General features: G+C 40.4%; 1 protein-coding gene across 2 annotated transcripts in view; it reads left to right on the top strand.

The window, feature by feature from the left end:
• RALB (RAS like proto-oncogene B) overlaps nt 1–26,539 on the top strand; it is a 49,024-nt gene that overhangs the window by 9,336 nt on the left and 13,149 nt on the right. The window contains exon 1 of one of the 2 annotated variants that reach the window (XM_039554747.1): nt 12,345–12,445. The exons of the other annotated variant lie outside the window; for it this stretch is intronic. The gene's annotated coding sequence lies outside the window, so the exon portion shown is untranslated. Of the gene's footprint in view, nt 1–12,344; nt 12,446–26,539 lie in introns of those variants that run through there. 2 annotated transcript variants of the gene reach the window in all.

Genomic DNA, 26,539 nt, shown 5'->3' with positions numbered 1-26,539 from the left:
TTCTTGCTCTACAGTAGCATTTTTTTCAGTGAAAACTTTGGGAAACTTCCGTGATTTACTCTGTGAAAAACTGCATGGAGAGACTATTTCCTCTAAGTCATCACTGGGAAAAATCCATTACTACAGAGGTGAAACATGTAATTGTGACAACTAGAATTGAAAGAAAGTAACTACAACTGTAGGTATTTTGAACATACTCAAATTTTTGTAGGTATATTGAACATACCCAAATCTGTTGATACAGCATATTTCAAATCCAAATGTGTCAAAACCATTGTTTTCCAAAATTGTAGTAAATCTGTATGTCCAAAATATTACATTGCTATAATAATTATCATAACTTTAATTACAGACTGGTCCTTCACAACCAAAATACTCACTACTAGATAAAACATGGCAGTTATTTATACAACAGAGGAGAAGAAAGAAATAAGGTTACTACATCCACCAGAAATGTCTGGACCCTCTATTTTTTAGCAGTGTGTGGATATCTGTCTGCACTGTATTCTGGCAAGGAAGCCCTGCCAGAAGAGGCAAAGGATGTTGTAGATGTAGCAAGCTTGGAGCCAGGAAGGAAGGCAATACTTCCTGACACTCGTTAGCAATCTCAGAGGAAGGAGAGCATCCTGCCTAGTCATGCTAATTCAGCTAAAGGGTCCTTACTAACACAGCAAATCCCTTACCCATCCTTGTTGAAGCAGAAGGATATTCAGATTTGGTTAGGAAAAAGAAGGCATGATTTCAGATAATGCTGTGCAAAGCACCCATTAAACTTCACTCTCCTATACTGTGACCTTCTAATTCGCCCAAGGGAGATGTGAAATGAAGAACCTGAGGACTTACCTGTCTCTGTTTTGTCTTCCTTTATCAAGCACACTTGGTCAGTTTTCACCTTTTTGTGCCATGCCTTGCCTTAAATATTTATGCCATGTTCCATTTAAATTCTCAGCTGAGAACTTTCCTCCTTTCAGCTGCACAACTGCTGCACACTAGTTGATAATTTGTGAATTTCAAATATATTTAGAGTGACTAAGTGGCAGAGTTTGAAAAACAATGGTTTGTCCTTATACACAGAACTGCCATATCCCCTAAGCCAAGGTGATTCCTCAGAGTTCAGCCTCTTGTGCCCTATTACTCTTTCACTTCTTGTCTAGCATTTGCCAGTTCCACAGGCAGTTTTTGTAGAATTAATGTTTCAAGAACCCACCACAGTTAATCACATAGTTTATTGTTTTAATTGTTTAGTAGTGGATTTGGTTGTCTTTTTAGACAATTGGTCACAACTGGGAGCTTAAATGGCAGATTTAAAGCTGTCAGTCTCATGAGGCAATTCCACACAAAGTTGTTACTATTAGCAACATTAAATTCCAAAAATCTTGTTAAATCTTTGTTAAATAATATAAATTGAACTTGGTATATGCTCAAATCAGTGTAAATAACAAGTTATAAAGATTAGAATACATTAAAAAAAAACCACAAAAAACCAAAACAAACCAAAAAACCCACAACAAAAAGCTGAGAAAGGAAAAACACACAAAGAAGAAAGGTGATATTAGGCTAAATTCTCAGACTATGTTCCATTATTATTACTGTTACCATTTATCAAGAACTTTCAAGCCAGTTCTGATACTTCTTCCCTTTGAGTTTGTAACTTTGACTGTTATGTTCTCAACTGCCATGTTCTTACCTAAACTTTCCCTCTTAAAAGTTTCTTTGTCCACATTATTTCTGGTCAGATTTGAATCAGCAAAGCAGAACATTTCCTGTCCTTGGTAGGATGAACCCACACTGGATATGAGGAGACTGTGTCAACACTAACAGGATGCAGGCCAGGAAACACTGCATTTTATTAACAGGAACTTCAACAAGAGTGGCAAAATTTTGGCAGAATTAGAATGAAATGGTTGTACATGGAACAGAATAAGAGCCGGAACTAGAACATTTTTTATATAACTAAAGCAAGGCTGCCAGCAGACTGGTTTGGTAGATTTGGAAAACATCAGGAGCATATGAGAAAAAGGTTCAGCTCAAAACTTAGGGTTTGAAATAGAGCTCTGGCTGCCCAAATAACTGGAGCTGTGTCTTCAGCAGGCTGGAAAAGTATACTTTAGTGAGTTGAGAATACAAATGAGTTATGTCCTGGAGCAATGAGCCACTGAAACTCTCCTGAAAAATGAATAGTCAAAAGTTTGGAATTAACAAAAATGGAGTTAGAATTAATATTGGTCAATAAGAATAAAAACGGACTCAAATTCTCCTGCTGGAACACAAAGCATGCTTCTCAGAGAGCTAAAAGTGCACATGGACCAAAATACAAATAGGAAATAGCTCTGTGGTGTGGATCTAAAATAGGATCAGGAGTAGCCACGAGTGTGCAGCCTTCTAATGTATTGTAGCTCTGTCTGCTGCTCAGCACTTTCTAATCTGGACTAGCATGTTTTTGCACCTCTTCTAGCAGCAACTTTAGAGTCTCTCCATGATCCAAACCTGTGACACAGCAAGACTGAATTTTTTGAAATTTTTTAGATGGAGAAGGAATGTATATCCTAAAAAGCTGACAGATGTTTTCTTGGTCACCTTTAAAGGCTGGTCTTCCCCTTAATTATGGCTATATACTGAAAGAAGTCTCTAAAGGGATAGGTAAGCATGGTCCTCCATTAGCTGTCCAGAAAAGTACAAAAAGCCTTATTTCTTCTGTAGCCAAAAACTTACATTTAGATTGAGGGAGATGGAAACCATCTTTTTAGAGAAATAAGTTTTACAGCTCTTTTCATTGTTGATTTGTGACCTGGAGGTCTGTAAAATCATGCAGTATCCTCCTTTATGACAGCTGTATTTATAACAACTGACATGGTAAGGGGGCAGCCGTTTAATAAAAGCTTTTAGAAGGGAGGAGATGAAAGTTGCTGGTGAAATTGATGCTGTAGATGCCGTGACCAAGGACAAAGCATGGCAATCACACCTTGTTTTTACACTTGTGGCTTTTGGGAACTGACAGGAAAGAATATTTTTGATTTATACCCATTTCTGAGAAGCAGACCTGATAATTATCAGTTCACAGTTCACCTGTGTCATGCAACGGCTATGTCAAAAGCCAACAGTTAAACTACATGTCAGAAGGAACTTGTGTGCAGAGTCACCCCATGAGGACAGCTTTAAACCAAGCTGGAAAATTCTGGGGATGAGAGAGAGTGTTTCCCACACTGTCATCAAGCTGTTGAATAAATCTCATTTGCTTTTAACCAGAATAGACTCCTGTATTTGAGGTCTCTTAAGGCCCTCTGGAATCATATAACAATGATTCCTAACCTTTAATGCAGATAATCATTCTTCTAACACAGGTAAAAGTCCTAACTGAATCCTTTACTTCTATTTGCAAAATAGTTCCCCACCGTAAGTTTGGTGGTTTTTTTCATGCTGAAATCTTCACCTGCTTCTACTTTTTAATTGCCTTGTTTGCATGTCAAGAACTAAGAAATGAAACTTCCATCAGATACATAGAACCTTAATGGCAGAAAAGCTGGCTATAGGTAAGTGAAACTGAAAACTTTTGTAAAATCACAGCTGTCTCTGGGCAAGAAATTGTAAGAATTGTAAAGATGAACTCAGTTCCAGTAAATTATTAAAGATGAGTCCTGAAGTTTAAGGAAATCTTAATTCTGCAAGCAGAATAGTGCTGCAACTCTTTCTGGCATGATTCAGACTGTATTTAGAATTGGTAGCTTGGACCTATCTCAATTAATATACAACAAAATAAGAAAGTGCAAATCAGTATGTGGAAAAGGAATTGAGTTTTACCATCTTTTCCTGAATTTAAAGTTTCCCAAATTATCCCCAAAAAACCCTTGGAGAGGTATAAGAAAAGCCACAAGGAAACCGTTTCTGAGCTAAGAAGTCAAAGAAGCCCAGCGGATCCAAACAAAGGATTCTTTACATGCTAAAAAGAGGGATTCAGCAGGTGGTCACATTGCTTAGGCTCTGTGAAAGGAAACTGAAAAGGCAGAACTACATCAAGCTGAATCCAGCATGGACGTGACATGACTGTTGCATTTTGCATCTGACATAATGGATATCTGCAGCCACAATGGCCAAATCCATGGCACTCTTGCTTTCCAAAGAGCATTAAGGACTGCTCCTTTTTTTGGACGGAACTGAAGGAAGATTCCACATTAATTTCGATGCATTGTGCACTGCTTCCAGAGAATGGAAAAATAATATTATGGGCCACCTCTCCGTTATGTGACCATTCTCTAGTGATTAAATCTGTATCAATTGACATTAGGCATTTTGCAGATGTTTTCACAGACAGGAATTGGTACAGAAGAAAAAAGGCAGGGGAAATGCAGGCCTTGTATGTCTTACGACCTGGTTATAATTCCATTTAAAATGTTAGTGAACTATTGCATAGAAAATGGAAAACCTAAAAAAATTGCAAGAGTTATGAAGGGAATAACTGTAGTTATGTGAGCCAGATCAAACCAATTCATTTTCTGCTACTGAAAATCTGATCAGGAAAAATAGGCTAAAGGTCTGTTGCTGCCCTTCAAGAAATCCAGCTTTAAGATGAAATTCATGCCTGAGTGCAGCGAAGCAATTTTGAAAAGTCAAAGTTTGATTTATTGTTCTCTGAAAGACTGGGTAAAACTTCTTCCTAAAGATCTCAAAGTTACACAAAGGTGTTTTGTATGATTAAAGGCAATCATAGTTCTCAAGGACTTTCAGAAGATGTACACCTAGGTTTATTTCCTACTGTAAATTTTAGGTTTTCCTTCTGAATAGATGGAACTTCTTGCATTAATTTGTTCAACATTTGCATTACAGACACTGATTCAGCAGTAGTACAGGTGCAGATTTGCAGTATATGATATACACAGATTCTGCTCTCATCCATTAAAATGTCAAAACAAGAAAACAAGATTTGAGAAAGCCAAGATATGACACTGTTCAATAAACTGTAGTTTATCAAAAAATGTCAAAAGAAGCCATTCTTTGGCCATTCTGTTCTAGGCAAATCTGTAACACAGCTTGCAAGGTCTTAAAACATGGTCCTGCAATGGAAGGGAAAAGCCAGACAAAAATAAAGCAAATATTCACTGTTTCTCAGTAACCAGCTTCTTTTAGGCTGCAAATGTTAGATGAATTTGGGATTTCAATTATTTATTTTGAGGAGATTAGCCTAGGTAGAAGAGTGGGTGGATTTGTTTGTGGCTGCATAATGCAGTTCTCTTGTGCTACAAATCCAGTGGAGCTTCAATGAATTTTGGGGACAAGAAGAATTTCTGACTCTTAAACACTATTTTAGGTGCGCAAAATCACAACAGCTTCAATATTTAAATTATAAATGTATATATACCCACATAGATATACATATCTCTCTCCCCTCATAGGTTCTTTTCTCCTCATATTTCCTCTTTGCTTGCCCTCATTACCCACAGTATCAGAGCTTCCTGGCTCTTGGCAGTTTAGTCTTCATTTTACTGCAGTGCTCCTGTTCTAATTTTTATAGTATTCCAGAAATACACCATAATGAAATAACAAAACTTGAGGATTGAAGAGAAGCTTATGCCGTGGTTGTGAACTGTCTGAGAGAGTCCTGTACTTATATTTTGGCCAAGGTACATTACTTTTGTAGACTGAGGACCCCAAAAATCTGTACAGCTCCTCCCAAGCTTTTCCAAAGGAATAGGAAATTTACTGTCAATTGCATCAGAAAACAGAATGAAGTGGGTTTTTTTTATTTACAATGTGCTTATTAATGAGTTAGCAGATTAAATATTGATTAAACCTATTAATATATTGGATCACAATTTGCTACTAGTGACATAATTAGCTTCTAGCAAATAGTCTTTTCTAAAAAGTTAATCTCTGACTCTTCTGAGAGATCCTACGTATGCGTTACTGTTCACTGAAAAGATAAAAAACAATGCAAAAGCCCAAATGTTACGGGGTACAATGCATGCTTATTTTGAAATTGCTTTCCTTAATCCTCTAATGTAAAGCATATTGTACTCTTATCTCTTTAACATGGAAAAAAGGAGGGGCTCTTTGTAGAGTGTATTAGGCTATCAACCACAAATAACATGTCTTTTCTAGAAAAGAATGCTGTGTAAACTAGCACATGAACACTCAGCTCAGTAGTGAAAATTTCTCAAATGCAGCAATATTATCATATGACTATTATGTGCTTAACAAGCTCTATAATTGAGGATAATATAATGTCATAACAATATGATGCTTACATTAATGTATTCATAGGCACACAAACTTCCTCGTAAACTTCACTGGTGGAATAAGTTCCTATAGGTTTCCTACAATACCCAGCTTACCCACTTTTTTAAGGCTTTCACCTCTGTATTTAAATACAGGACCTAACAAACAGTGAAGCATTATATCATGTAAATTTAGGGAGTAGTATCTGTAGCAAAGTGCAGCTGAAGAGGAATTTTTGTAGACAAAATTTGTAGCCACTTGTTTCACCATCCAAACCACTTCACACAGAACTTCCAGAAGAGATTTTCCATTCAAGTTCCCATTTAGACCTTCTTTAATTAGACGTTTCCCAGAACAATAGTGTAAAGTTATGTTGTAAGTACAAAAAAAGTCTGATTTTTTTTAGCTGAGTCATGTCAGAGTTTATTCTAGAAGGAGTGCCATTCACAAATAGGTAAAATACTGTCATAACAAAAACTCTGTTACAAAATTCAGTTGCCAAGATCTCTCTGCTAAATTGTTAGGTGCTTTAGAAAAAAAAAATTCTATTGCCACCTAAATAGTGAAGGGGCATCAAAGCTCCCAAACATGTGCAAAAGATGTTGTGATTAAACACGGAAAAAGGAAAACTGCACTGATGGCAATGAAGATAGCAGACTAAAAATGAAGGGCTTTCATAGTCAGAATATGTTTACCTTAAAAAATTATCTGGTTTAATTTTCAGAAGGACATTTTAACCTCATTCTAAGTTACATCAACTTAATTAGAGCTTGTAGGCAGAAGTAGGTACTTAAAAATATTATAATTTTAATTGCAAAATCTTTTTCTTTCTGAAGTATTGCTCCCACACTGCTAGAATGCTGGCTGCTATAAAAGCCAGTAATTTTTATTATTAATCAAATATATTTCTCAATAATGTAATCTGGAAAATTTTATTTAAAAATAAGGGGTACAAGATCTGTTAGCATGAATTTTTTTCAAGTATGCTCACATCACCTTCCAACAGCAGCTATTCAACAAGGTAGCACTGTTCAGCTCAGGGAGGTAAATCTTCAACGGTGTGTTACTGCTTATCATTCTGAAAAAAATTTCCTGCCTTATCTATTTTTGTAATAATTCATGTTTTTACCAAACTGGCTTCAGTGTGATCTGGAATACAGTAAGGCACACTTTCTATTCTACATTTAACTGGTAAAGCTTTACTTAATGCATCTGCTTCAGCAGTACACTTCAGGAAACATGGGCCAGCTGGAGGGAGTCCAAAAGGGAAGGAGAGTGATTGGCAATTGGGAAACATGACCTACAAAAAACAACTGCAAAACCAGGTGTTATTTGAAGCAGGAAAAGAACTCCAAAGAGTGACAAAAATAATGATTTTTGAATATTTATCATATGGATGCAAAAAAGGGGAAAAAAAATACAGCTATGTCCAGTATGCAACTAATTATTATGCTTAATCTGCAGAAAGTGACATTTAAGGTAAATGTTGTTGGCTTTTTTCTTATGATAAAGTAGTCCAGTATTTTAAACAAACTGCTATTATAATACCACAATCTTAACTGCATTTTTTAAAATTGCATGCCAAAAATTATGCATGTGTAACTGATCTTGGCTTTGGGCCATGGAATGACCTCTTCTAACTCTTTGTAGACCCTTTATTTTCTTTTGATTCTTGGCTATCAAGTTATTTACAATAAACTTAGCTCCTTCTGTAAAAGTTCCAAGATCAGGCCCTAAATCTGTCATGGTGTTGATAATCATGACGATCAAAAGTGTAACACTTGTAAAACTGGAATGTGAAATCCCTTACCTCACAAAATGTCAGTGAGAATCTCCTTAAAAATGACCTTGTGATACGATCCTGACAAATCCCAGCTGTATCTGAAATGGAAAGGTTATTTGACAGTGAACTTTATTTTAGTGTGGTGACTTCCGGCTGTTTGTAACAAAAATAAAGTGAATGGTACAGTCAAAACACCATAATGTCCTACAAGACCAAAACCGGAGTCATATTTCATTTACTATTGCTTGTTTCAAATATATTTTAGTTTATTGCTTTATGGTTTTTGAATGCTGAAGTTCATAAATCATGGTAAGGTCAGCTGCATTCTCTTAAGTATATAAATAATCTGTAAAATGTACTTCTTGTTAGGCTAACCTTGCCCAAAGAGAAAATCATCTTTGACTACATTATTTTTAATTTAGAACAAACTCTGAGTGCACACTATGTATATATACCTCTTCTTACAAGTTATCTGAGCCTAGACTAGCTCTGGCCACTCAACTCTGCACATACAAAAAACTGTATTTTGGGAACAAACAGGACATCACAGCATTCTAGATAATACAATCAAATTGGGGGTTTTTCTGTTTCCCCAAGCATTCTTCTGTTTTCCCAAGCTTTCTGTTCTTCCCAATCTTACACTAGCATTCATTTGGATTGAAAATCGGTTTTTAAAAGTAGGATAAAAAAAGTTAGAGTGGCTTTGGACTGATGGAGTACGTTAATAAAAATTTATGCATCTGGTCACCTTCACTGAACCCTTGCTTTGTGCTGCACAGGTGCTATAAGGGACTGGCCAAGTGTAACTAAGAATTCCTTCAGAGGGACAAAACCTCCCTGCTGCTTTAGCCTGTTCTTATGCTACTGGCACAGCCACAGTGCAGGAGATGAGGCAGGACCACTACCTTTTCTCCAGTGACCCTAATTTCTTTGTGGTTATCACTGGCAGCCGTTCCTATCTCAGTCTTTGTAAACTGAGACTGGGGTAAAAGCTGTGAATCAAGTACCTGTCCTGCCATAGTCCCTCAACAGCATTCAGATGTCAGCATTCTCTGCTTCAGATTTCTTGTATTTTTCAAGATTGCAAATTACATCACTAAATCTGCAGACTGACTTCTTAGGTAGCACTGATTCCCTTCCAATGTGAACACTATCAAAGAAGAACCAGGTGTGAAAATGGTGGGAAAAGAGCTAAATATCTGGGATTTACATCTTTCCCATCACCAGTTTCTGGAACTCACTTCAGCTAATTTCTATTTAGAACTGCTCAGAAGGGAAGCATGAGTTCTAATCTTTGCAAAGAAAAAATATTTACTGTTCAGTCATCCCACCACACTTACTGTTTATGACTCTGGCAGTGACACACAGTGTCCTGTTACATTCTTAGCGGGTTAGAAACTAAAGATCTGCATGAAAAATACTGTTCCCATCTCCAGGAATTTGCAGTTTAAAACATGTTATGGCAGGATAAAGCAACAGCTGGAGACAAATTTTTCCATCTCTACTGCAATTTTACTTGTTTAGAAAGTGAAAGCACATAGAATAAAATAAATGCAATATAAATGACAATGAAAAGGAATTTTCTCCCCTAAATTGTTCTATAGAATTTTTCTTCCTAAAGTACTGAAGCAAAAAATATATCTGTAACCATGGAGATTATACTAGGCAACATGCATAATAATTCAAAATGTGGCATCACACAAATGTTCTTTGTCATGAGTGGATTACTACAAAGAAGGAGATTTCCCTTAAACAATTTTCAGAAGCAGGGTAGATGTGGTTCATTTCTCGACCCTCTTTTCTGCAAGGGGAAAGGGGAAGTGTCAGCACTGTGATATGTGCAGGAGAGTTGTATTGTGTTCAGCTTGAAAAGACTCAGCTTCCCAGGTACTTGGTAGTTTTTAATCATAGACACAATTTGCTGAAAATGTTTATCTTCTGTGAATCGTCACATCAGAGCAATGAATCCACCACACTGCCTGCGTGGCATGAAAGATGGCTGTGGTGACACAGTTACAGGGTAAATAGTAAACAGTTCTAATTAATTTTTGCTTGGGTCTTCTTGGGTTTGTTCATTTGTTTTTAGAACTACAAACAAATGTACAAAATCTATATTAAAAACCATTCTTGTTTAATCCTAGAAATACCACGAATTGGCTAATTTGTTACCTATAAAACAGGATTCTTTCTCATTTGGCAATATTTTTTTCTCTGCTTATTCTTTCTCTGTGTGGATGGCATCAAATAGCAAATAGCTCTCAGTCTGCCAGCTTCTAGTGCAGGATGAATATTGATGCAGTTCTGATACAATCTATAAGGCAGAGGGAAAGAATTGCTGCAATCAGGACCTTTCACAATACCTTAATTTCATAATTTCACTTTTTCCTCCTAAGGAGTTAACTAAAATCTGGTGGTTTGCAGTTTGAGTTAGGAAGAGAAAATGATGATGATGCAAGGATGATGTAAATCCTGTTTACTTACAAAAAACATAGAAAATGTTGTTTCCTTGAGAAGAGGAAAAATTCAGAAGATACTTCCTTTTTATGCAGTCCTGAAGTACTCAGCTGTTTCTCAGAGCCACACAACTACTTCTTTTTTCTGCCTCTGCAACTTCTTTTTTCTAGTCCCTGGCACTTTTTCCCAACCCTGAAATTACAGATTTTAGTAAATCTCTTTCAAATTCCTCCTCCATGTTATTTAGCTTTGGCAATAGGCCATTGTTTCACCTATCACTTTTTTAAGGATGAAATTTTTTTTGCATTTATTTTAAGTGACAGGCCTTTTTTATGCTCTCCAACTTGAAAATGCAATTTCATGCAGACATCCGCAGATAGAGCTAGAATGTAATTAATTCTTTCCCTTTCTCTTCTGCAGGAGGCCACATAGAAGCCCAGTGTGAAAGCAGGAATTAATACAGTTATTTAATGTATTACTTTTGTCCCACAGGAGCTGAACCCCCGGAGATCAGTGGTAATCATAATTTCCATCGTTTCCCAAAGTGGGTGTTATCATGCAAAGCATGTTTTTCTCAAAGGAATAATTTTATCCAACATATTCACTCTTAAATTTAGTGTGTGGAATTCAAATAGGTCAACAGTGAAACCTAGAAAAATTAAGCAAATTAAAGCAATGAGAAAATGTATGTTTTCTTTTGTAACTGGCAAGATAGCTGTGCCTGACCGTGTGATTAATAACATTAGAAATGGCCAGAGAGAATTTGAATTTGGGAACTGATAAAGACTTGAAGAAATAATCACAGTAAATACAGCAATAGCTATTATTTTCTTTTCCTGAGCAGTGAAAACTGCTCTGTGCTGCACACACGTGACAGTATTGCAACTCAATGGTTTAATAAAGCACTCAGCACTCCCAACCCTTATAAGTCAAATCAGGGACACTTCCATTCCTTTGTATTCTGACTTCAGACTTAATTTCTGCATCCATTGGTAGAATTTGCACTAAAATATGTGATGTATTTAAGACAGAGCCCTTCCTAACTTCTTTTCTTCCCCCTGCACTCAGCGCTGGTTAAGGTCACACCTCAAACCCTGTGTCCCCTTCTGTCCGCAGTTCAGGGAGGACATTGAGGTGCTGGAGTGAACCCAGAGAAGGGCAACAAGACCGGTGAAGGGTCTGGGGCACAGGTCTGATGAGGAGCGGCTGTGGGAGCTGGGGGTGTTTAGCCTGGAGAAAAGGAGGCTCGGGTGAGACCTTAGCACCCTCTACAACTCCCTGAAAGGAGGGTGTAGCCGGGTGCGCGTCGGCCTCTTCTCCCAGGCAGCCAGAGACAGGATGAGGAGGACAAAGCCTCAAGTGCGCCAGGTGAGGTTTGGGTGGGACATCAGGAGGAAATTCTTTACCGAAAGGGTGATTAGACATTGGAATGGGCTGCCCGGGGAGGCGGTGAACTCACCGTCTCTGGAGGTGTTTAAATAGAGACTGAACGTGGTACTCAGTGCCGTGGTCTAATTGACATTGTGGTGTTTAGTCATTGACTGGACTCGATACTCTCAGAGGTCTTTTCCAACCTAAATGATTCTGTGATTCCTTTGGGTCAAACCGAGCCTGCGGGACTCTCCACAGAGCCCGGGGGGCACAGCCGGAGGCGGCAATGGGGCGAGCAGCCTCTCCCTGCGGCTCTCGGCTGCCGCGTTCCCGAGACCGGCCCCTCACGCCGGGGGGCTCAGCCACTCACACGGCGGGACCCGCCCCTCACGGCCCGCCCCCAATCTGATTGGCCCGTGAGCGCCACGTGACCGGCGGGCGGGCGCGCGCTCGAGGGGAGCCGGGCCCGGCGGGAGCGGCGCCGGCGAGGGCGGAAGTGCGCGGCGGGGGCGCGCGGGCGGCGGCGGTGCCCCCTCAATGAGAGCCGGGGCGCGGCGGGGCCGGGGGGCGCAGCCGAGACGGGAGCCGGGCTGGAGCCGCCGCGCGGAGCCGGGCCTTAGCCCCCAGGTGAGAGCAAGCAGCCACCATGGGATCTCCCCGCCCCAGTCTCGGGCTTGTGGGGGACTCGGCCGTCCCGGCCTCGCGCCCTCGGTGAGGGCAGGCGGGAGTCTCCGGGTCCTGGCCGCAGCCTGGGGATGTGGCTGAGCCCCCCGGTCCCCGTGCTCTGCGGAGAGGGAGGGAAGGAAGGTGTCACCGGGGGTGCGGGGCAGCCCCTCCCTCCCGGGTGCGTGGGGCGAGGAGAGCCTGGCGGCTTTTGCCCGGGGGTTCCTCGGCCGTGGGAGAGCACCGGGAGTGGGCGAGGGGAGAGCGGGGGCAGCCGGTGACCGTCGGGCCTGCGCGGGAGCCGCAGTGGGAGGCGAGAGGCCCCGCTCGTGGATTCGACCGCTCCTGCGGCTCCCAGTGGCGCTGGGCTGAGGTGGAGCCGGGGACCGCTGTGGCTCCTGTCTACAAGTGGGACCTGGGGGAGGGAAAGGGCGAGGAGGAGCTGGCCTTGAGCGTTCCTCTGGCGGATTCCTCCCGTACAGGCTGCCCTGCCGTCGCTTGGTGCCCTCGGATAAGCGATAACGTTTCGTCTGCGCGAGATAAACAGAGGGTTTGGGATGCTGTCGGTCTCAGCTGAGCCAGAAGTTCCTGGGGGATCTCGTTTTATCTGGGTAGAGAGAGAACTCTCTGTGCCCACCTTTATCCTCCCTGCAGCCTTACTGGTGGAGGTGTTGTAGAAAGAGAAGGGTGGTGCCTGAGCGTGACCTTACCTGGAGAAGGGCAGGGAGAGAGGTGAGGCAAAGCAGCCCAGTCATGTTTCCTGAACAGCTGGTGGAGGCCTAACTCGGTCATTCTGCTGGAGCCCTGTTGAATCGATTCTGTTCTGAGGACAGGAGACTTAGCCTTGACTGTGTCTGGGTATTTTCATGGTGGAAGGGAACAAGGAGACCGCACCTGTACAAGGAGCAACCTTGTAATTTTCAAAGCTAAAGTGTGCAGGCTGAGTAGTTTTGGGTGTTGCCTTTTTTTTTTTTTAAAAAAAACTGTTCTAACATTACTTCCCTAGTTCCAAGATTCTTGTTTCTCTTCTGCGGGACAGGGAAGTGCTTGTCTGTTTTCATCCTCAGAGGTACATGATTTTCAGAAAAAGCTGTCTTTTTTTTCTTTTTAATGTCTTAAATACTCCCTGTCCAATTAAGGTTGTCAAAGTGAGAGTAGGAACTAACAACTGGGAGCCAGACTTGTGGTTCTTGGAAGTGATTTGCTTGAAGGCTGAAAATAATTTGATTACAGAGAATTTATTAGCAAAAGCTCAATCCTACTTGAAATAGCATCTTTGCACTTATTCATGTATAGCAGACTTGCTAGAATAATTTTAACTACTTGGATTTTTGCTTATGATCAGATGATGGTAACTTACCATCCTGAAATATTTTGTATTTTTTTTCTCTAATAAATATTTCATTTAGGAATAGAATAACCTTCAGACTAGTCCTGTAAACAAGTTTCCCGTGTTAGACTTTTAGGAGTAAATTGTTTATTTTCACTTCTTTTGGAGTAAGCCAACTTGATTTCTGTTTTGCATGCCTGGAAGAAAGTGAAGCTGACCTATTTTTGCTAGTGTTATGTATATACTGCAGAGGAATTTCTAGTCTAAAGATTTAGCTGGAATGCTTTACAAAAGCTCTTAACTGAAAGCTTAATTTGACCGGACAATATCCTTTCTTGGCCATCCTTTAAAACTCTCAAACTTGTCTCTAACTGTCAGTGCAGTGGTACTGGAAATCTGTGTAGAAGAGCAGTTGAGGCATTTTGATCAAATCAACTCAGTGATGATGGGACACTGCCTGGACAACTTAGATGTATACACTGAAATCCTGGATGGCTTATAGTTTCTGTGATCTAATGCCTCATTTGGGCTCTAAGTTTTTTCAGCTGCTTAATTGATTGAGCACCTACTGTTATTTGACCAAATGCTGGATAAAATTACTTGCTTCTCTAGGAAGTGCTGGGGTCTGAGCTTCACATGGAACAAAACTGTCCTGTGAACAGAGCAAAAGTGGCCATGTGAAACAGCAGAACAATCCCTAGCATCACGATTTGGGAATCTGGTTCACAGTTTGTTCTTGTCCTGTAAACCTGTTCACTTTCCATGCAGTGGATAATTGCACGTTAATTCAATCATTTCTTACTGACTAGATTCAAGCTCCATGTGACTGATTAAATGAATTGCTTTCTATTACACAACGAATTCATGGGAATTAATAGCCTCTCTGAGCTGGGGTACTGAAGGAGCCTGTTTCTCGTGACAGCTGTGCAGGCCCTAAGCACTCATGGGAGTGCAAGTGCACAGTGGTATCAGGACAAACAGTGCCTGGGGTCAGTAGGTGTCTTGTGGCTGTTGCTGTAGCAAGCAGCTCGGGATGGGAGTAGTGGTCTCTGGGGGTTTGAGTGAAAGGCAGTTGCTGGGGAGACACAGAGTAGATAAATGTAGGTGCTTGCTGCTTTTCACTCCCTGTGTGCCTGACTTCAAGTGACTTTACATGATTGACTTAGGATGGGTGCTGATCCTAATTATCAGCCAGGTTAGATGGCAATTTATATTCTCAAACTTATTCTGTCTTGAGTTGGAAGTTTATCTTGCTGATAAAAAACTGTAGTTCTTTAGCCTTTCTTTCTTCATCCACCTTCCAGCCCCATGTCTCTGCTAACTGTTCTGCATCACTGTCAAGTAGTGGTGATAAGGTTCCATTGCTTGTTGCCTGCTATTGCTTGGAGCAGCAAGGTCAGCAGTCTTGGCTGTTTCACTCTCCTAGTGCTAACAGTCAATTTTGTGGCTTTTGTTGTATGATACAGTTGATGCTTGCCTCTTGATAAGAGGCTAAAGAACATGTATTTAAAAAGTCCTTGTTAATAGCTGCTAAGGAGCAATAATTTTGTTGGTAGCTCTTTTAGCCCTTTAAACAGGACTAACCAACTTTCCTTCATGCTTGCCCCAGAAATATCAAGTTATCTTGTCATTTAAGCAAGATAAGTCTGTATAACTCATGGTTTATCTCTTCATATTCTTCCAAATGCTGCTTTAATAGTAATATTAGAGGATCTGTTTTGTCTCTTGTGCTTGAGATGTGCAAATGTGTTTTTCAAGACCTGTCAAAACGAAAGTCATGGAGTTGTGTAATGTGAGAATGTTTTTTAGGCTGATGTGTAAGGAGCTACTTGAATCTTTATGGTAACAAAGTGCTTGCTTAGAACTTCAACTGTTTTCTATGGAACCATGAGTCCATAGCCTTCCTTGCTGAAGTTGTTGACAAAGGAATAATGGTTGATTACATGAATATGAGACTTAATGGAAATGCAGTCCTGACTAGGAATCTTTGCTGGATCACAAGTCAAAGACCAAAAAAATCAGTTCTGGGATTATAAGCATTTGTTAAAGTCTTAATCCTGTCAGCTGTTACTTTGTGATTTAGTGTTGCTGTCAGTTGAAGCTTAGTGTGAAATGTTTTAGGCCACTAATAATGCAGTGAAACTGGAGTTTTTAATATATTCTTCTTAAATTTGGAATGTGTCAAAAATAATCTGAAGTCAAAGCATAGAACTGGAAAGCTGAGAACATGCGGAGTTAAGCAGATGCTGTGATTTCTCTGGTTTCTAGCTCTTTTGGTATATATTTTTACCTGTAGTGAAAGATTATTCTTCTGAAGGGTACTGGAGACCTAGACTTATCCCCTATTTTGGGCATGGTAGGTGGACATATTAAAGAATGTTTCCGATTTAGATTTAATATGGATGACCTTTTTTTTTTTCCCAAGCTGCTGGTTGGAGTCACAGGTTTAACAGGGAAAAGAATCCCACTTTATAGACAAGAATATTATAGAGTACTACATTACAGGATTATATTTAACTTGACAAAGCACTTTAAAAGATTATTTGTAGGAGCTACCTGAACTCTGGACTTCATGCTGCAGAACACAAACTAAAGTGGCTTTTTTTGTTTTTAAGTAGGTGTTGTATAAGGTTAGTGCTATCCTGCTCCAGAGGATGCTGTCTTGGGCACCACTCTAAAGCAGACATTTAACAAGTGAAGTAGTTTTAGATCAAATTGCATGTCAGTTGCCTCAGCTTTCCAGAAAAGAGCTGGTTTTGCTAATTGGGGAAGCTGATCCCTGATTAAAATTAATTAATTGTAAAGTATATAGTAATCTGTGATACAGCCTTTCCACTAAACTGCTGCTGCAGTAAGAAGCTCCTCTCCTTGATGGTACTCTTCTGCTATTTAGTGTTCTTGGCTTACTGTGAGATTTCATTTTGGGTAGGTAAGGAATTCTCATTAGTGTACTCACCAAGAAGTCTCACTGACTGACTTTTATGGCAGCTTTCTGCTTTTATCTACCATGTCATAAAATAGACTGGCCAAGAAATTTAAGGAAATGATGTTTCAAAAGACAGCACCAGTTTCAAGCACACATTCCTATCTCTCTTTCCACTTTATTGTGTTTCAAAACACAGTTTAGGAATCAATTTAATTTTTTAAACAATTATGCAGGCATTGGAAATTTACTTTTGTCTTAGGAGGCAAACTAAATTTGAAGTAGGCTTTATTGGTTGAATCTGTTCTGAAGTTTTAATGGAAGGAAACTAATTTAAAAAAATATTAGGCAGACCAGTTGGTGGTGATACTGTGCATCTTTATCTTTATTTAGCTTGTAAAACAGGGATCAAGCAGTGTTCTTGTCCAACTCCTTTCCTTAAGTATTCACAACTGTCTTCTAATATCATCTAGTATAACAGGGGCAATAGCAGATCATGAACCTGTTACACTCTTGTAAATAAGTGTTAGATAAGGTTTTTAATTAAGTGTTAGTCATGATGGACTGGCTTTAAGTGTTCTAGCTCTGCTGTACTACTTGTGCAAGTTGAAAAACGGGCCTTCCCACAGATAAGATTTGTAGCAACTGCATTGCTGGGCACAGATGACTTAGAGTTGCTGAGGCTGGTAGACACTTGTGGAGACTGTCTAGTCCAGTCCTCCTGCAGACTGTGCTACTCCTGATCCATAAACTGGCTTATTATCATCTCTAGACAGAGCTTTGTCTGCTCCAGCTTTTCTCATGGGAAAGACAGCTCTCCTGCCATGCCGGTCTGTCCTAAAGAGCCTGTAGCCATCCACAGCAGCACTCTAACCATGAGAGCTATCCAAGCTCATCTCTGTGATTCCAGTGAGGTTGTAACCCCTGTAGCTACACACAGACCCCCAACGTCTCCATCTCGTTGCCTGTGCTGCATGCATTAGTGTATGGAAGCACCCTGTTGTGCTGATTTCCCAAGAAAGGCATGAAAGCCGTGGATGAGCTCCTAGGTATCAGAATAATAGGGTTTTTTATTCTGGTAAAGTGCTCTGTGAAGATAGGAGATGTCTCCAGGAGAACCCAAGAATAAATGCGTGGTTTATGTTCTGCACTGGTTCTGTATGTTCATGTGACCTGTCATTTGCTAGGTCATAAAGAGAAGTGTTCTGAACTAAATGTGTCCTTATTCTCTGTGTTGAAGTCAAGTGGTTCTGAGTTAATAGTCTGCCACCTAAACCCAGAGTTAGCAACCGTGTTATACTGTGCCACTCTTCGTTCTACAGCACCCTGGAGGCTGTGTTGGAGAGAACACATTTGGCTGTAAGTGTTTTATAGTGGTGGGCAGAGCATTCTCCATGAGGGAGACCAAGGATAAGACTTCTCCCATAAGTAAAGTTCTCCACAGCTTTTTAGTATTCTTAACTCTGGGGATACTGAAATTTCATAAGACGCCCGTACTGGTGTAATAATCCAGTTCCCATTTGAAGATAGAAATACTGCTTTTGGCTTTGGTATGAAGTATATGAATACAGTAGTCTGGAAAACTGTCTGTTATTGAAAACATATGCTCCTAGTCCAGTGGAAAGGCAGCTTCTTGCATGTGCAGTTCACTCTACCTGATTGGGGGAACTGGAGTAAAGAAATCTATTTAAAGGTGACTTAGCACAGCAGCTAAATTATGGGTACTAAATGTCACCATTGTTTCTTTTCATGTTGTAATGTAAATGCATTGATTGAAAGATGGAGGGAAAGGTTCAGTGCTTGGCAGTTGTGTGATGTTGCCTGATTGAGGAAGCTTAGTGACTCACGGTACACATCTGTGAACCCCAATGAAGTGCTTAAAATAGTGGAAGTACTCTCATAGTCTATAGGAAGATGATTCCTGAGTGCCCCTAGGGAGCTGGGATTCTATGGTTAAGAGTGAAGTCAGGATGGGGGTTTATTACTTGCCTATCTGCATCAAATATGGTCTCAACAGTGGCTTACATTTCCCCAAACAGAGATGTGAGCATGAGACATTAACTTCAGTTTGCAAGCAAGGAATGTAATTGTATGGGCAGAGACAATTGCTTCTGCTGGTATTAGCTAAGCCAAACTAAATAATGTTCAGACTTCTGATTTATCCCAGACATCCAGTTCACTAGGGAAGCATGATCTAGTGAGATACATCCTTTGGGGGAGCAGTGGTAGCAGCTTGTGGCCTGTCTGCAGTGTCTGGTGGCATGTTTGTGACACCAATGACTGGGTCTGACTGCCTCAGGACTGGGTAACAGTGGTGAGAGCTCCTGCAACTCTGTAGCACACTTCTGGTTGAATTGGAATTTGGTGGAATTTGCAAAATCAGTGGTAGTGGCAATTTTCTTGTGGATTATATAGTTGCAGTTTTTTTCACTGAAGTAACTGAAACCATGTTGTAACCTGGTACTAAGGTAAGATTTTGGTTATTTTGAGCTCTCGTGTGCCCCTTAAGACACTGATTGTGTGATCTGTTTGATTTGGCTGTTGTATTTGTTAGGCCCCTGGAGATCCAGGTAAAAAATGGTATGAGATTATCTGAGGCATGTCACTGTCTCTTAGTGGTTTGGTGGACTTCATGTATGCTGTGTATCAAAGATGAACATGTTTCTGCATGGATGAGCTTTCAAAGGAAATACAGGTGAAATACAGGTGAAATACACTTTGCAAGTCAATGGGAGTGAGGCCGTTGAACAAGTCTGTTGCCTGAGTGTCACTTTTCTGGTATGAGCCAAATTAACTAGTGTGAACAGTGGTGTTGTAATTCACCCTAAGTAATTGGGCAACTAGACTGTTATCACCACAGTGACAAACTCTTAGCATAGTAATACTGATTAATGGTATCAATTCAGTCTTTGTGCTTGTAGAAGATTTCTATTAGGATTTCTAGCAAGATCTTGCAAGGTAAAAGCAATGTGGTAGATCCTTCTCTTCTGTGTCTGCAATATGTCTTCTGGGTGTTAATATTAGACTTGGAGGCTTTCTGAAAGTACTTGGAGATCTCTGGTTAGATGTCTCCCTACAGAAGAAGTGGTTTTAGCTGTAATGACACTACTGTCTTACTTTCACTTTAGGTAACACTATCTTGCTGAAATAAAGAGTATATTGCTGGTGCTACATACACTCTACTAGTTGATCTGCCCGGAGTAATACTGAAAATAATATGGAGGGTGGTTTCTTACTTTTTTTCCCCATAAAACTCTATGTAACTATGATGCTTGCATGCTATCTGTGCAACAAGGCACTTATAAGTGTACTGCCTATATGCAATGACAATCTCTTGATACTGTTGATACCCGCTGTTAAGAGTATTAGCTTTACAGCATGACCTTAAAACCTTATTTACTTAAACGTAGATATATGTGATTTTTTTCAGGGAGAGAGGGTGTGCTCCTGTGCCTTAAAAGCACTGTTTAAGGGAAGTCCTTTTTCTTCTTCTCTTAGCTACTGCTCAGAAACAAGTTACTTGGCTATATTTTTTTCCACTCTGATGAAATTCTAAAAATAAACAACCAACCGAAACCAAGCAAATAAACAAACAAACAACAACAAAAAAACCCAACCAAACCAAAAAAAAATACCCCAAAAAACCCAAACAAACAAATTCAGATATTTAAGTTCCTTAGGAACAGCGATATATAGTTGCTTATATTTCACTTCAGCATAAGATCTGAGTTCAATTTTAAAGGGTTGCTTTAAAGTGTTGCTCTTCTGATGCTCCAACTGACCAGACTGATTCTTTCCTGTGACTAAACCTTTGAAGGTTGCAGCCTTGCTACAGACTTGGACAGGATTTAGTTCCATTTTTCCTTAGACATTGAGATTATTCTTAGCAAAGTTACTGTCTTGAGATTACTGCTAATGTGTAAGGTAATGTCTGTCTATTTGTAATGAGTAATCTAGAATGGTCCTGTACTGAATGATGTGAGAGGGCATATATTTAAGAATTTCATGTAGTAAGTAAATGTAAATTAAACGCCATCAGATTTGCTTTCTGAGCTGCACTGATTCTTCTCTGAAAATTTATAAGAAGAATTGGGCTGTACTTGGCAAGGAAGGAGAGGATTGTGGGGAATATGAGTATATACAGGTATTTTGTACTTAAAATGGATCACTGCTGTGGTGGTCCAGATTTGAACATAGCCTAAAAGGTGGAATTATCCAAGTCTAGCTATAACCTGTTGGAAAGAGCAGTGTGCTAGACTTTGTAGGTTGCGAGGACAATGATCAGTTAAAGGAGCAATGCACTTGTGTGTCTCCTGTTCTTCCTGTTCTACGTAACTGCAGGTGTCAAAAAATATTTTGTATACGAAGTGCACTCTTCTAAAAATCACTTGATCTTATTAAACTTTATTAGGCTAAGTGAAGAGCTGGAGATGGCTTTGCATACGAATGTGTGGAATAGTGAAAAGTAAGATATGGTGTAGAGACCAGGATCACTAGTAGGGATTCTTAATCCTAATTGGCTGGTATCCAGTGGTTGGATGTCTGATGCTATTGATACTGTTAGAATATTTTAGTGTGATATCTGGGTTGTCCTCATGCATGCAGAGAAGACTCCTGATCACAACTATATTAAAAATACTGCTTTTTATACTGCCTGTGATATTTTCTAGATGAGCAAGTCTTAGGGTCTTTCCTGCCGTAAAAGTTCATCTCACAGTCTGCAGTCTTTCTTATTATGGAAGTTAATACTCCAATCTGATTCATTTGAGGAAACACAACTGTGAATTGAAATGGTTCCTCAATCTGTGCCTAGTATTTCCCCAGCCTTGTAGGAGATGGAGAATACTAACGACCTGGCTTCAGGTTCTGGTTTAACCTTTAACTGCTGTAACATGGTGAACTTGCTAGTCCTGGTCTTGCTTCATGTGTCTGTTAGTTAGCAGTGTATATGTAGCTCCTGCCAGAGCACATTTGTGAGAGCCAGTGTCTGTAGGTGTACACACAATTCTGGGGGGTTTAGGCAGGATTGACTGAAACTGGTGTCATGTAACATTCAGTTATACTATAAGTTGTAACTTTCAGTGTATCAAGTAAATGTATTTATTCTGTGTTTTTTTCCTGTAACATTTAGGGATATGGCTGTTGCCACTTGGAACAAGGATCTAACCTATATAAAGAGGTTAGATCCCTTCATGTGTACAGAGTAACGTAGTTCCTTGCCTTCAATTCTTACTTTTCATCCTGATATTATAAAGTATTAAGTTTTCAAAATCCATTTTGAGGTTCCGGTCCAATGCCCTTATCTTTGCAACTGCATCTACTAGTAGATCTTAGGGAGAGAAAATGCCTGATTGCCAAAAGCAAATCTGAGGCTTGGGTTTCACTCCAGTGCTCAGCCCAGACACTGCAGCAGGGTGGTGGCTGCACCAGCCCCTTGTCTAAGGCGTGAATTGTGAACAGGGTGAGGGAACTGCCCTGCTTCTGCAGCAGTATAAGAAACTGCTTGGCTGCTGTAGTTCCACCTTCTTTGGCCTTAGTTGTACAAACTGTTTTTCTCCCTTCACATCAGCACTGAGGTGTGTGTGGCCTTGCAGATGTGACTGGCAGGCCCAGTGTGCTGATGGGCTGGAACTGCCAGGGGGAAGGGAGAGGGGACTGAGGGACAGGGGATGGTGATGGTAGCACTGGGTGATATAAATGGGGACTGTGAAACTGCCCCAATGTGCTCTGCAAGACATCTCAAGCTGAATGAATTCCTTGATCCAATTAAACATCGCCCAGAAAAATCTATAACCACAACTGAGAAGGTAGAAACATCCAGCATTACATGGGGAAGGATATGAGGCTATCCCAAGCAGGGATTTCTACCAAACACATTGTGATCTCTGTTTAGCTTGGAAACCACTAAATGGATATATGCCAAGAGGGGAGATATTGGCACAGCAAAAGAGGATAGAGTAGCATTTGTAATTTTTCAGCCTGCATATCCTAAAATTTTCAGTGGCATTAAATATGCCTCTTAATCTCAAATTGGTTTTTTTTAAGTTGAATTACCAGTTGGAGCATTTACAGTCCATTGAAAGCTAATGGAATTTCAGTACTTAAATATTTTCTGGGTAACCTCAGAATGGCTGAGGAGCTCTTACAGTTCATAGTTCGGTGAGATTGTTAATTAGTTTTGTGATCCAGGGAATTTCTGTGACTGCATTCTTGTGGTTATATCACAGAACCAAACACTTCAAAGCCTCTAATTCATATTCTGATAAATGAGGATCACTAAAATACTGTTGCAAAACCTTGTTCTTTCTGTGTTTGCTTTTGATGACATCATATTTAAGTCTTTATAATAGGTTGAATAGCCAGATTTTCCTTTAAAAGTAGGTGTCTGAAGGGTTTAACAAAGCTCCTCTGTCAAGCTATTGGGCTAAGGGTTTCTAGAATCCTGTTTTAAAATCCAAAGAATGGCTGCTTTCAGTGGCAGGATAGCAATGAAAAGAAATGTCCAAAGATATCAGCTGCACAGCAAGAGAACAAGAGCTGATCTCAGCAATTTTGAGCTTAGAGCTTTATTTCAGTTTTAAATCTCGAACTGAATGGCAGAACTAGCAGCAATTCCAATTAAAGCCTTTGGAGGGTCTCAGATTCTTTTATTACAGCAGCAGAATATTTATTGGAAAACAGGTAGACTTAGTGAAGCTTCTCTTTTTTTTCTTATGTACTTGGATGAACTGTAGCAAAGTTTCTTTCTTGTGAAGTGACAAGAGCTTTTTCCTTTAAGTGTTGTGCAGCTGTGGTGTCTTAATGCACATGAAGTAAAAAGGGAATGTGAAAGTGTGGTCTGGTTTGAAATACGTGTAGTTATTCAGTCATAGTCTTTGAATCTTGGTATTAGGTAAACCAGTCCTGTTTGTAAACTGTGTTCTGAGCAGTTTAACTATTTAGGTTGAGGAGAGGGTGGAGAAAAAGCAATTTTCTAAGTGTTTATAAACAATTGCCTTGAAGTGCTCAGTTTCAAGGGACCAGCCAAGAATGGCACAACATTGTGCAGGGGGCCTTAGTTAACCTGCAGAAATTGTAATCTAAACAGATAAGACAAAGGAAGGCTGAAGTAGTTGGTGAGTTTAGGGTTAGATAACTTAAATGGGAGGTGGCATGGTTTGATTAGTCCTGTGGCCAAGTAGAGATCTTCAGAAGTCTAAATCAAAACAGCTGATTAGTAACTCCTATGGTTTGAGTTGTAGATTCTTGTGCTTCATGTAGGCAGCCTGTGGCTGGTGTAACCTTCCTTTCTTGATCTGAGGAGCATCTTTCACTAGCATCACAAAGCTCTTATTGTGCATAGGGCTGTGTGTTACCTATTACAGAATAAATGCAGAATTATCAAGTCAATGGCTTAATCCTTATCTTTTAAAACAGATGAAGCAGGTAATTACTTCTAATTTCTTAAAATGAAATACTGACAGAAAAAGTTTATTCTCTGTCATGGTAGGTCTGTCTAGCAGTTTATTTCAAAGCAGGATGAATGGTAACCAGAAGAAACCACCTCCCCTACCTCACTCCCCTACCTCACTCCCTCAAATAAACTTTCAGAAGGTTTGGAGTGTGGTTTTTGTTTTTTTTTTTTACAGCTTAAAACACTTAGCATATGAAGTTCAACATGGTGTCATTAAACCTGAGGGTAAAATGACAGGTGGAAAATAAATAGATTGACTGACTGCTCAATGGATTGCCTCTTGTCCTGTCAGAGGAGGGTAAATCTTGCTGGAAGGTAAACTGTGCCCAAACAACAAGTAAAGAGCAATAGGGGAGAGGAGGCATCTTACCCCACAGCATTAGGTGTCTTGTCTGGACACTTACTCAGAGTGAGCTCTTCAGCAGATGCACTAAGACCCATTGCCTCAAGTCTATGTCCCATAAAATGAAGGGAGTTGAGTAATGTTTTAAAGCAACTGCAGTTGTCACAGGTTCTTCTAGAAACTGCTGCTTTTTTGAGAAGTGGTTGGATTTCCCAAGACTTGTTTTTCTGTGAAAAGATGAGTTAATGTGCCTTGACTGCCTCAAGGATGCTTAATGTATAGAATAGGAAGAAAATTCCTTGCCTACTCAGAGATAACAGAGGAGAGAGCTTCCACTTGTGTTAATAGATTTCTTTTAATTTTTTTTAACCTCAAGGAACTGTTAGATGTGAGCTTTGAACCATGTTGTGTAAACTGTTTCTTGGCCTGCAGAGGTGGGGATAAAAATAAACAAACAGTTGGCTCCAATGCCTTTCTTGTTTTATTACAATATTCCTATTATAATCTCACTGTGCCCCTTTCTGAACCAGTGATGTGCTGTTAACCTGTTGTTCTGTAAGCACTGGTACTTCTGCACTGATACTGACTGTGTTAATCCTATGTCACACTGCTTCAGCCTTGCCTTGTCCTCTGTTCTTGCCTCTGCACTGGCTGTTCTGGGCTGGGGGGAGGCCACGCTCCCTCTGGTGCCAGCAAAGAAGAGATGCTTTGTGTGAAGCTTCTGGGACCTCACTGAGTACACACTGCTCAGGGGCTGTGTTGTGAGCGTACTGCTGCATTCATGGGGTTCATGTAGTCCTGATCCTCTGAAATATTCAAGTGGCACTTGGAACAGCTCTGCAGGGAAGATCAAGTACCTTGGCCATGAAGAGCTTTAGATGCAATCAAACCCATTTTGTATGCTATTGGGTGGGTTTTGTTTAATATTATACTCTGATTGCGAATGAGGTAATACTGTAAGGCTGACCTTGCAGTTTCTACAGGCCATTGTTGGGGTGGAATAGAGAAGGAAGGATTTAAATATTCTCTCCACTCTACCTCTATGATGAACTGTTTCAAGTTTGTCAGTATTTTTCCTAAAAGACAGCAATTAATTTACCATGACCATGTGAAGATGAAGTATTTGTGTTGACAGGACAGAGAAATCTTTTCTCTTGGCTATTAGTAAATTATGCCTTTATTGCTGTTGCGTAGCACAGTGGACTTAGTGCTGCTGCCTATTACATATTCCTAAGTTTGTGATTCCAGAAAAACGTGTAGCTTGAAAGCTTTGTGTTAGATAACACAACAGTTACAACAATGTTAGGATACCTGATAAAAGAACAGTCACAGGTTAAAACCAGTCACAATTATACTGAAAAGTAGCTAAGGGTCACACTCCAGAAAACAGCTTATTTCCTACTGTGAAAGCCAGACTACTCTTGAACTAGGACAAAACAGCATTCTCTACAATTTACGAGCAATCTGTGTTACTTCTGTAACACTTAAAGTCCCTGAACTATCTCATTGTGTGGCCAATCTGTAGCTCTTGTTCCTTGGGTGTTTATGTCCAAGCAAGCTGAATTCTAGTTTACCGTCTGTAGACCATGTGGACAATAGGCAAAGCAAGAACTTCTGGAGTTCAGATGCTACCTTATGACAGCTGGTGAGGGGTCAGTAGCTCTGACCGAGGAAGCTGTGACCGGTCCGCAGAGATGGTCCCGTGGAGGATCGCCTTCCCGAGGCCCGGTGTCTTCCCTCAGCTGCTAGCTGGAGGGCCCGTGCAGAAGCTGTCAGCTCTTTAGTGATTGTCAGCTCATGATTTCAGCTCAGCTCTGCAGGGCAGCCTCCAGGTCAGAGCAGGGAGAGAGACAAGAGGCCCTTGTAGCTGTTCCGCACGAAGGTAGCTTTATTGGTCTGTACTCCGGCGAAGGGGAGGCCAGGGATGGGCTCTCTCTGCCCTCGCAGGGGCAGGGGGCTAGCTTTGTAGGGATACAGGGGGTGGGTGTCAGAGGGTAAAGGCCAATGGG

This window comes from Corvus cornix, chromosome 7 (assembly GCF_000738735.6).
Source record: "Corvus cornix cornix isolate S_Up_H32 chromosome 7, ASM73873v5, whole genome shotgun sequence".
NCBI classification, from domain to species: domain Eukaryota; kingdom Metazoa; phylum Chordata; class Aves; order Passeriformes; family Corvidae; genus Corvus; species Corvus cornix.
This window is presented reverse-complemented; position numbering and strand designations above follow the sequence as displayed.